Source organism: Rhea pennata, chromosome 28 (genome assembly GCF_028389875.1).
Source record: "Rhea pennata isolate bPtePen1 chromosome 28, bPtePen1.pri, whole genome shotgun sequence".
NCBI classification, from domain to species: domain Eukaryota; kingdom Metazoa; phylum Chordata; class Aves; order Rheiformes; family Rheidae; genus Rhea; species Rhea pennata.
This window is the reverse complement of record NC_084690.1, coordinates 4,794,511-4,805,864: the sequence shown is the minus strand read 5'-3', so window position 1 is coordinate 4,805,864 and position 11,354 is coordinate 4,794,511.

The window sequence follows — 11,354 nt, the reverse complement described above, 5'->3', positions numbered from 1 at the left end:
AATGCATTTGCGCCGGTGACGACACCAAAGTAATTGGTGCTTTCCATCTATGCATAAACCAGCCTGGGGGAGGTCTAGAAATGCTGCTGAGGTTTCTGTTTTTATTTATGAGAACGGAATGGCCTTTCCTAAAACTTCCTTTTCTTCTTGAACAGTGAGGCATCCAGGCGCCCCGCGCGTGCCGCCCGCCCCGGCGTCCTGGCCCGCGGGAGCAGCCGGGGGCTGAGCCCGGGCTGTGGGCAGCCTGCAGCTTCGGGGGCTTCCCAGCACCTCCGTCTCCAGGCAGGAATCGAGAGCGTGGAAAGAGCCGGTTCCTTTCGGAGCAAGCGAGCAAACAAAACCTGCAAACCAAACACGGCTGCGCGCAGGTGCCCGCGGTGACGAGCAGCAGTTTGTGCTTGTTTTACGACTCCCGTTCTCCGGCTCCGCAGCGGCGTCTCGCTGACACGAGCTCTCACACCGACGCCGGAGCCGGGAAGGAGAGCGGCCAAGGAAGGGCGCCGGGAGAGCCGGCCGCGGAGCCGGGACGCGCGGCGGGAGCTCTCCGAAGCGCAGCTCCTCCTCCTCGCACTGCGCCTTTTTGTGCCAAATTCCGTTAGCTGAGCAGCCCTGGTCCTGCCAAAGCGGTGACCGCAGCTCGCGTCCGGCTTTTGGAAGACCCCCGGGGCTCCCCCCGCTCGGGCCGGGGACGCCGGCTGAGCCGCGGGACTGGGGTGGGATCGAGCCAGCTCGGCGCTTCCCCCAGCTCCCGGGCTCTCGGTGTGCGCCGGGAATTGCTGCGCCCGCAACACACCGCCGGTTCCCTCGAGGGCTCGAGTTGCATCGACACCGCCATCAGCGCTATCTGGTTGTTAATCTACGAATTAAAAATTCTGTAGCTGGGCCTCGAGGCCTTCACCTAAGGCAAAGGCACCCCAGAAAGAGCGGGAGGGGAGCAGAGGGCCCGCTGTCTTTGGGCTGGTGGGGACTTGGCAATGGTCCATAGCAGTTTTCCAGCTAGTGGGTAAAGCCGCTGCAATCTTGCGTGCCTGCTCAAGTCATATTCCCGCCGTGATCCTGGCTGTTCCTTAAAGTCATGAGAACATGACCCTATTTTCAACAAAATGCCCGGTGCAAAATTGTCCTACTGGGTGGGTGATTTGATCTGGGACTTGGGACCATGTGGCCCAGGCTTCATTTCATATAGACACGAGCTTAGTTTTTGTGCTATTATTGGGTATTGCTAAGGTGCCTGTTCATATGTGACATGCCAAATGGCTTTGAGAGGCATCTATAATCCTCCACAAGCAAAGAGTTGTCCACACATGGTCTACATCCATCTCACATTCTCATCCTGTGCCCACCAGCATCGCATCTGAGGCTCTCGGCCGGTCGGATCGTTGGAAAACAGCTGACGAACCAGAGCGGCAAGGAGCAGCCAGGCGCTTTCTCCCGTGCCGGGAAGGCGAGACTCAGCCAAAAAGGGGGGACACAACCCTCGATGAGGAGCAACGGGGCAGAGGTCTCCCGCAGCAGGACACTCCTAGGCCTGTGGGAAAGCCAAGGACTGTAACTCCCGAAACAGCACGCAGGAACCCAAGTTGTGTCTCCTCCCTTAGGCACCGGCAGGATGGGGCAGACCCAGAGGTAGCTGCTTGCCGGCCCCATCGACCGCGGGGCTCCAGGGTGGGGACACCGCTGTCCTCATGTCTCCGTATGTCCGAGCACTGCCACAGATGACCCGGTTAGCGCTGCGCCTCCGCTTCCTCCCCAGGGAAGGGCTTTCTCCCCGTTTCACCTCCTGTTACCTATTTTCACCACCACTTGTCATCGCTCTCTGCCCTGCTCACTAGATTAAGTTAAAATTCTGGTGGTTCCTGCTCTGCTTTGCCAGAAGGAAATCTGCGAGTTCGTTTGATTTGATTACCATCCTGGTGCTGTAAAAGCCTGAAATGACTCTGCATCGCGGTGCCGGCGCGGCAAAGCCCCCTCCCAGGGAGCGGGCGCAGGCGAGCGAACCCGGGGCCGCTCTGCCGGGCGCGGACGATTTGCACGGCGCCGTTTGGCGAAGGCGGCGAGCGGGCAGCCGGGAGAGGGCTGACTGCAGCTCGCCGGAGGAAAAGGCTCCTCCGTCCCCCGCCGGCGGCGGAGAGGCAGCGGGGGCAGCCGGGAGGCAGCGTGGGCGCCGGGGAAGCCGAGGGGCCCCAGCGCCAGGAGCGCCAGCGAGAGCCTCTTCCTCCATCCTGCTTTGAAAGGGGAAGCTCCAAACGAGGAAAAAAATATATATAACGAGGTAGATTCTATAAATCAGCACTCTTCCTGGCTTTCCTTTTCTTTTTTTTTTTTTTTGACATAATAAATCTCTTTTTTTTTTAAACTAGCGATTGCATCATCTCCCTTTCGCTTCCTTCCCCACCCCGCCCCTAGAACAGCACAGATTAAGATAAAGTGATAGTGCTGTGTCAAAGAGTGCTTTACTGCCACACTTGGGATAGAAGAGGAGAGGTTAATTTATCATCGCTGGGGAGAACTGACAGAAGAGAGATATACTACCGAAGGGGGATTTAGCACAGGGCCAAGAAACTTCACACTATTTTTACCATCTGTCACATGCTCTAATAAAGCAGGACAAAATATGAAGAAAGGAAAAATGAACTATCAAACACTGATGTAATGCAGCCCATAAATCTAATTTAATTACTTTGCATGGAGACAGGTCCTCGAGTCCGTGTGAATATACTGGATTTTCTTGGCAACTTAACAACTAAGTGTTTTAATAACATCACACTATAATTTATTCTGCTTGAAACACAAAACCTCTTTTGTGCAAGTTTCTTTTTTTGTGTGTGTGTGAGAACTGTTAATTTTTCCTGCTAATGTCAAAACTGGCATAAATTCACATGTGAACTTGAAGCCTGACTGTGAAAAAAGGCGGAGGTTAGCGAACGCCTTTTTATTGTTCGTTCCTTTATGTGTGTGTGTGTGTGTGCATGGGGGGGTTGTGCATGCATTAGAAATAATTGGGCCTCTTGATGACTTAGGTGAAGAGAGTTGTCTGGGTAATTAGATTTTAATATCATGACAAAAGAGTGGGGGAGGGAGAAGTGGGTGTTGGCCAAAAAACAAAAAGTAGAGGAATGAAAAAGAAAACAAAAGACTGTTTGTCTAAAAGGCAGACCTGGAGGATGAAACTCTTTTCCGGGGGCTAAATGCTGCAGCCAGAGGCGCCTACCTGCGAGGATGAAAGGGTCTCGTGCGACCGGGGACCCTCGGAAAAGCAATCCGTAGGGAAGAGGGAGCAAATCAAAAAAATAGAATTATTATTCAATATGTGTTCCTGTGGATCCGGACGCAGTTACAGAAATTATTGCTAATAATGAAAGCTATATATCAAAGGTTATAAAATTCCTGTGTGCTGGGACACTATTTTTCTAGGCTTTGTTCTGAATCATTAAAGATGACATATTGAGTTTGTGCGCCTCTGTGTTTAGTAAGAGACGTTTAAATCTGATTTTAACCTAAACTGGCAATTTTGACATTTGTCTCTGGTCTGTAAAGTAGGAGCTATGATGCCACCAAGCAGCGGATGGCGGGCTGCTCCCACCCAGCCTCGCCTGACCCCCCGCAGGAGGGAAGGAACGAGCAGGTAATTAATTTGTTAGATCATCAGTGAGTCATGTAAAATAAAACCATCAGTCTCCCCGCAGCTCTCCCTGGGAAAAGCAGCCCCGAGGAAGGCAGGGAAGCGGTTGCAGCCGAGGGGCTGTGCGGGGCAGCGGCCCGGCAGCCTCCCCTGCGCCGTGCCACCGCGGGCCCTGGGGGCACCGCCGGTTTCTTTGCAAACTTGCCTGAACTCAGAGCATTTTTTGTGCAATCGTTGGTTTTTCAATGCTGAAAATTTTAAACAAGGCAAAAGAGGCCCCACACCCCACCCCAAGTTCCTGCTACGGCAAAATCCATTAGACTCTGTAATAGTATCGTGAGGAAGGAAGTGAGTGTTTGAAGCTGGACAAAGCGCTGGAGAAGATGCAGCTCGGGGAAAATGGAAAGATGCTGCTCAAGCAGTATTTGCGCAAAACTCGGAAATCCAGAAATCTGGGAACGGGGAGTACTGTGAACCTCTGCTCGTGCGAGTCGGCCCTGGCATGGACGTGTCCGGGGCCTGGACGCCGCTCTGGGGTGGACGCTGGATAATCGGGACATTTCAGCCCCCCCTCAGCCTAGGTAATCGTCTCCAGACGGAGCATCCCCCAGCTATGCTGAAAGAGCAGCTGCAGCTGAAAACTCGGTATTACTAACCCGGGCTTGGCTGGGAAGCCGGGGGCCGCGGCGGCCGGCAGCGCGCCACATCCCGGGGCCGGCTCCGGGCGCGTTTCCTTCGCCCCACGGCTCCCGGCGCCCGGGCGGGACCCTCGCCCCCCACGCCGCGGCTCAGCTTTTCCCTAAAGGGAGTTTTAAGAGCGAGCGCGGCGCGTCCCGAGCTCGCTGAACCAGAGCTACCAGCTCCTTAAAGAGCCTTGCAGGTACCTCTAATTTAAGCTTAGCAGCGCTTCTCCTTGCGCATTTGGGAACGTGCATCCGGAGTCACCGCCGGCGCAAGGCCGCCGCCTCCGGGATCGCGCTGCCCCAGGCACGGCGGGCCGGGGCGGCCGCCGGGAGCTGCGCAGGGTGCTGCCGGCCCCGGGCAGCTCTCCCCGCTCCTGCCCTCCCCGCCGCTCCTCTCCCCCTCCCCGCGTTTCCACCGTGTCTCCTGCTGCGGAGACCTCTCGGCCCGCGCCGGTGCTGCCTGGCGGGAGAGTTTCTTTGGGAGTCCGTGAAAGGCGACACAGTGTAAATAACACGAACTAGTCCTGCGACGCTCCAGCGCATCACGAGACAGTGGGGAGGGATAGGAAAAACGCAGTCAAAAGGGTTGGCAATCTGCTTTCCGAATATATTCCTCTCGCAAAAATAGATTTTGTAAGTGACACTAGGCATTACACGGTTGCAGAAATACGCACACCTTCAAATATACTGTTCAATAGGTGGGGATTTATCTCGCTGCATTTCCAGTGTCCCTCTCCCCCCTTTCTTTCTTCTGTGGTGGAGATAATGAAAGCCCTGGTATTTAAATTCAGTTGCAGCTCCTGGCTGCATAGATTGATTGCTTAGAAAAAAATATATATATATAAAAAAACCTTCAGAGCATGTATGCATAAACTAGATGGTAGATTAGGTTACCGGGAGAGAAAACGTACGAACGTAGCAGGAGTGTACCTCTGCGAGAAGATTAACTGATGGTAGCAGCAAGTTGCTGATGAAGGCAGTTTGTGTAAGAGCAGACCCTGGCTATTGAGACTCATCCGTCACCGCTGTCAGCGGGCGCCTGCCGCGTGCCGGCGGCTCCGCGCACGGCGGCGCCTCGCAGAGGGGAGCGGGCGCCGGGTGCGCGCCAGGGCTGCCGAGCGCCTTCGCCGCGCCGGTCGTGCTCCCGAGCCGCCGCGGAGCTTTGACGCGGCCGCACGCAAGGCTGCCGAGACCCGAGCCCTGCAAACGAAGGGTTAAGCGGACTGAGATAAGGTATAAATCCTGGTTTCCCGTCAAGCCCCGCAACGACCTGTACCCACCGCGGCGCTCCCCACGGCCACTGCTCGGGTGCCCCCGCCGCAGCTCGCCCACGCACGGCCCGTCGCGCTCCCCGCGTGTCCCTGCCGTTGCTTCCGAGGACTTGCAACACGGGGCATTTCCAGGTGCTGGGGAGCGTGGTGAAGCCGTAGGGAGGAGAATTAATTTACAGCCTCACTTACAGCAGAGGTGGAAAATGCCTCTTAGCTCACGTTTGAGCTGCATCCGCAGCTATCCAGCCTTCGACGCGAAGACGCCTGGAGGAGTGGTTTTGGAAGAGGAAGAGGAGGAATTTCCACCAGGAGCCTCTGCAGCCAGAAGAGCAAGGCAGAAGGAGCCCTGGGACCCTGGCAAACCCCAAGCTGACACCTCGGGCAGGGACAAGGCAAACTCTGCCAAGGCAATTCAGGAAAGAGCGAAGCATGGGGCATATCCAGCTGGAATCGAAGAGGACGCCGCTGGGCCGGAGCTGCCGAGAAAGCGGCTGGCAGCGGGAAGCTCCCGAGGAGGCAGCCGAGCTGCTGGGGAAAGGCTCCCGCGGCGCCTCGCCGGCCGCCCCTGCTCCGCAGCCCCGGCGCCCGCGAGCGTCCGCGCCACGCAGCAGGGATGCTCGGGTTATTTTTGTGCCTGGGAGGCCCCTTTCCATGTGCTACTGCAAGGGCAAGGCCGCCTCGAAGCGCTTCCCGCAGCGATCCCCAGTGCCGGGGCCGGGCTGGGAGCAGCCGGGCGCCCGGCGCTGCACCGCAGCCCGTGCCGGCCGCGAGGTGCCGGCGAGCCCCGGGACGGGGGACGAGCCCCACGCGGTGCCGGGCCCCCGCCGCAGCCCGGCTCCCCGGCAAACCCACGGGAGCTGTTTCCCGTAAACTGCTTGGGGACTATTCATAGTTTTGCCTTTTTTTTTTTTTTCTTTAATTTTTGCCAGGATATATCCATGCCTTTTCCTTAAACAGGCAAGACATTTTGTTACACACACACAAGTTTTTACATGAGTTTCCTGAGTTCATGGATAAAGTCCAGAGCTGCCAAGCTCCCAGTACTTTGCCATGTCACACTAATAGCTTCCAGATCCCATCACATATTAAATTCATGCGGTTTCAGCGAAGCCATCTATTTAATGCAATTCGCTAAATGCCTGCGTAGCTCCGCTGACAGTGACATATTAGGTTTGCAGTCTTTTGCAATCTGATATCTCTGAATTTGCCACTGTACTAAAGATTTGATTAATGTGGTTCCATTTCGGTGCAGTAATTGGCTGCGACTGTTGTAGAAAATAATCAGGCTTTCATTCCTTACAACTGCATGGACATGCTAATGAGAGAGTGGGTTAATTAAGCCCCAGGCAGAAAGCGACAGTTACTGATGACTGTTATGACAAACCACCGACTCGGCATTTGGGAGCAGGACAGCAAATTTGCACTTTATGAAATTACAGGAAAACTGGGACATAAGGAATAAATAGTTACATCTGTTTGGTGAAAGGAAAAGAGCGAGAGGAGAGAGAGCAAGATTGCATCTCTTTCTCAAATCAGGGCTCAAACACAGAAAGAAGGTAGGACCCCCAGCAGCACAGGGAAGGGAATAAACTTTTATTTTCCTTGCATGCACTTCACAGTTTCCCGGCAAGTTTAATCCATTGGCAGGGTGTGAAACACGGGCGCCCAGCGAAAGGCTTTGCATGATTGCAGCGTAGCTGAGCGATGCCCCAGCGACTGCTGCTGGGGCAGGCGGCCCGGGGGGAGGATGGCCCGGAGCAAGCCCCGTGCCGGAGGCAGCGAGGAGCCCTGCTGCGGGGGGCGGCCGCCGCCTCGGCCCCGGCCCCTCGCCGGCGAGCCTCTCCCCCCGCTTCCTGCCGGGATCGGCAAGCAGCGGCGGCAGTTCGTAGCCGGGAGAGCTCAGGGCCTCCTAGTCTTCCTTCCCTGAAAGTGCGTTTGCGAGGGGCCGGGAGCGATCGGAGCAAGGGGAGGGCTGAGAGCGGCCGCGTGCCGTGCTGTGCCGTGCCGTGCCGTGCCGTCGGCGCCGGAGCGAGCCCGGAGCAAAGCTCCCGCGTGCCTCACGGCGCCAGCAAGCGCTGCCTTTGCTCCCAGCCTGACAGCACGAATAAGTAATTCATAAGTACTAACTGGCGATTTTTAAAACTTTCCCGTTCATGCTAGGGATATTTTGCAACATAAGCACTGCCGCCATATAACCAAAGATTTAGCTGAGGGGTTTTATAGTCTGAAATAGCTTTAAAATTTGTTTGGAATTACCTTGAGTACATTTTAAACACTTAAATTGTCATCTTTGCATTTTGGACTATTCACGATGCACTACGGGCTTTTTTTTTTTTACGTCCATTAGACTGCGACGCAGCTCTCCTGGCGTTTTACCAAGCACTCCCGAAAACAAGCGAGCGGGACAGCCTGGGCCTGCTTTACCGCAGGAGCCGGCCCGCAGCGGCCGCGGGGGATGTACGGCGGGCTGCCTGCCGCGCACCGGCGTCCCAGGCCGCTGCCGGCCCTCCCCGAGCCCCGTCGGTCCCGTCCCACCCCGTCCCGCACGGAGCTGCCTCCCGCGCACCGACGGCCTCCGTGGGCAGCCAGGGGATCCTGCGCGGTTTTATACCGGCCAGGCACGAAGCGACCCCGAGAGCAGAAGCCGCAAAAATGTTTTCTGCAGGACGAGCAGGTTTCCGTGCAGCAAACGCTGCAGCCGCTGCAAAGCAAGCTCCTGTGCCGTTAGGGAGCCGGAGGAGATGGCTTCCACATGTGCGAGCGGCGAGAGGGGCCCCGCGCGCATCTGCGCTCCTTGTTCTGCCGGAAAAAACAGGGAGAGAAAGAGGGAGCGAGCGGGAGGCCGAGGAGGGGACGCGGGGCGAGCGCCGGAGCCCGGCGGGCCCGGCAGCACCAGCCGTCCTCGGTAGAGCGTGCTTCAGAGCCCCTCATTAACGAGCTCGTTAAGTGATTGATACGCTTAATTTTCCTGTCAAACGCGGACTTCCCTTGTAAACATGTCAATTGAGAAAAGTTCAAGCTTGTCACTCGGATTTATGGCTGGAATAACATGTAGGTGGAAAAGAGCGCCGCGTCCCCCGTGGCCCGGGGGTTTCCTATCGCGAGCCGCGCAAGGCGCCCAGGCAGCGCCGCGCGGGAGCCCCGGCACGTGACCCCGGCCCCAAACCTCCGAAATCCCAGCACCCCCGAACGCCGGCGCCCCGGCACCCCGAAGCTCTGAAACCCTAGCGCCCCGGCACCCTGGCCCCCCAAAACCCATGCTCACCCCTGTGCCCTGAAAGCACCCCAAACCCCGAAACCTCCACACCCCGGCATGCTGGCACCCCAGTGCCCCCAAACTCCAGCATCCTGGGATCCCAGCGCCTCGGCACTCCAGCATCCCTAGCATCCCTGGCACCCCAAAGCTGCAGCACCCCGGCACCCAGCGCCCCGGCCCAGCCACCTGCTCAGCACCGCAGCACAGGGGTTCCCACAGTTCAGGGCCCCGCTGGCGGGTCGGAGCGCCGATCCCCTCCCACCTCGACTCACACGGATTCATATTTTTTGTATTTTTCCATGTTTTGTCCTTTCCCCTACTCCGGGGTTTTATCGGAGTTAAGACAGGCCCCGAATGCCGCTGCGGGTTCAACGTGCCTTTGAGTCATCGTTATTTTAGGAGGGGGTTTAACCTGTTGGGCCGGTGCCTATTGCCATTCCCTTGGCGATTTGCAAGGAGATACAGATCTGCTATAGCCCAGGGCTTAAAAAAGCAAGGCTCTTTGCTAGCTAGAAGTCCGCAAACACGTGCTTTTTTGGCTGAAGGCCGCATCTCAGCACCTGAAAGTCGCTCAGGATGGTGGTGCGGCAGTAGCGACGGGCTCCCCCCCCCCTCGACCCGCGGCGGCCAAGGAGGGGGGGCAGGGTGTCCCTTGGCCCCCAGGCCTGCTTTTCCAGGCCACTCGGTGCTGCTCACCAGAGAGGCACAAAAGCTTTCAATAAATTCAGTTGTGAAGCCCAGGGAAAGCGAAGCACCTCCACGTGCACCAGCGCAGGCTGGTACCGAGCGCGGTTTGGGTGGTGGGTCGCTCGGGGCCTTCGGCCGTGTCTCCCCTTGGGGCAGCTGGGGCACAGCTAAAGGCAGCTTTCGGCCCCGTAACCCCTGGTTTTGCTAACCGAGGCCCAGGAATTTCGTCCACACTGCTGAACCCAGGGTGGTGTCGCAGCTCGCGGCAGAAACCACGTGCCGTGCTCACTGCAGGAACGCACAGGCTCGGGCAGAACTGAAATGCGGCGTTCAGAATGCTTGTATTTACTCAAAACACTGCAAGCGTTTCGTTTTGCAAGAATTATGTAAAACATTTTTGCTTTTTTACTTTTTAAGAAACGATAGCGAATAGAGAATTTGTGAAATCAATGGGATGCAACTTAGACTTTTCTAGGAAGACTTCCACAGTAAAACGCTACCTCGGCAAGCAGCCCGAGGCGAGGGCCAGTACGGATGGGGACAGAGGAGGGGTTCCCCCGGGCAGCCCCGGCCCCGGCCCCCGTCGCCTCCGCTCCTTGCGCCGGCGGCTCCCGCAGGCAGCGGCGCCGAGCCGGGAGCGCCGGCGTCCCGGGCGCCCGTCCCCAGCCCGGGGGCTGCCGGCGGCTCCGCGCGCAGGGATGTTTCTCTCTCCCTGTCCCTCCGAGCGTTTCAGTTCCATTTCTGGGCTGGCAACTGCTATAAATAAGCTGTTTTTTTTTTTTGATTGATTCCTTTTTATTGCTGCTAACTTTTATCACGAAGTAGCAGTCATCGAATCGACACCTCGGTTCCCGTGAGCGTATTTGCTCTGGTGTCGTTTCTTGATAAATGCCACGAAGAGCCTAACGGCGGGGGACCCTTGCCCCGCTCCCGTCGCCGCCCCAGCGCCGCGGGTGCCCGCCGCCGCCGCCGCCGCTCCTCGAGGAGGGTTCGAAGCCGCCTGCCCAAACCAGAGCTCACGTTTGTCTCCGTTTGCAGAGCCATCCCTCCTTCTCCTTTCCTTTATTTTTTTCCCCAGTGGTAATTCAAAAATCCCCTAAGAAACGCCACCAGCTTGGGAGCAAAGAGCGAAGGCCGGTGCTGTGCGGAGGAGGACGCTCCGCTCGCCGGTCTCTCTTTCCCAGCCATCAGCGCAGGCAAAGCCCCGACTTGAAAGAGCGAGGCGAGAAGCGGTGAGCAGGAGACGCCGTGCGGCTCCCGCCCAGGGGCACGAGTCCGACCCGCCGCTCCCGGCGCGCCGGGCGTTTGCCGTCGCTTTGCGCGAGCCTGGCACCACCTCAGTATTGATTTTTGCTAATGTGACACAATTAAAGGGTAATCGCATCTGTACCTTTCATACCCCGTCAGGCAAAATGAATGCTGGTAAAAGGATGATACTAACGTGATGCAATAGGACGCAGTTAACGCGATGAGACGTTCAGATCGTATTAATATAAGGAAAAAGGGAGCGAGAGCTTTGATCTGCCTCATCCTTCCGGGGTCATTTGCTGCCGCGCCCGGGAAGTCAGGGCAGGGTCTCGTCCCACCCCGTGGGGCCGGGCTCACCGTCGCCCTCCTGGGACCGCGCGTGGGGGAACTGCCTCTTGCAAGTGGTGAAGAAGGTGCACAGAGCCAGCAGCATCCCGACCGCCCCGAAACCGAAACGGCGAGTTTTGCCGCTTCCGACTCGACCCAGTGCCGCTGCAACGCGCCGCGGGTGGCTGGCGTAGACGGGCCTGTATTTGCACAGTCAGAGGCAGCAGAATAGGAAAAAACCTCATGAAGTGCAGCTCGTG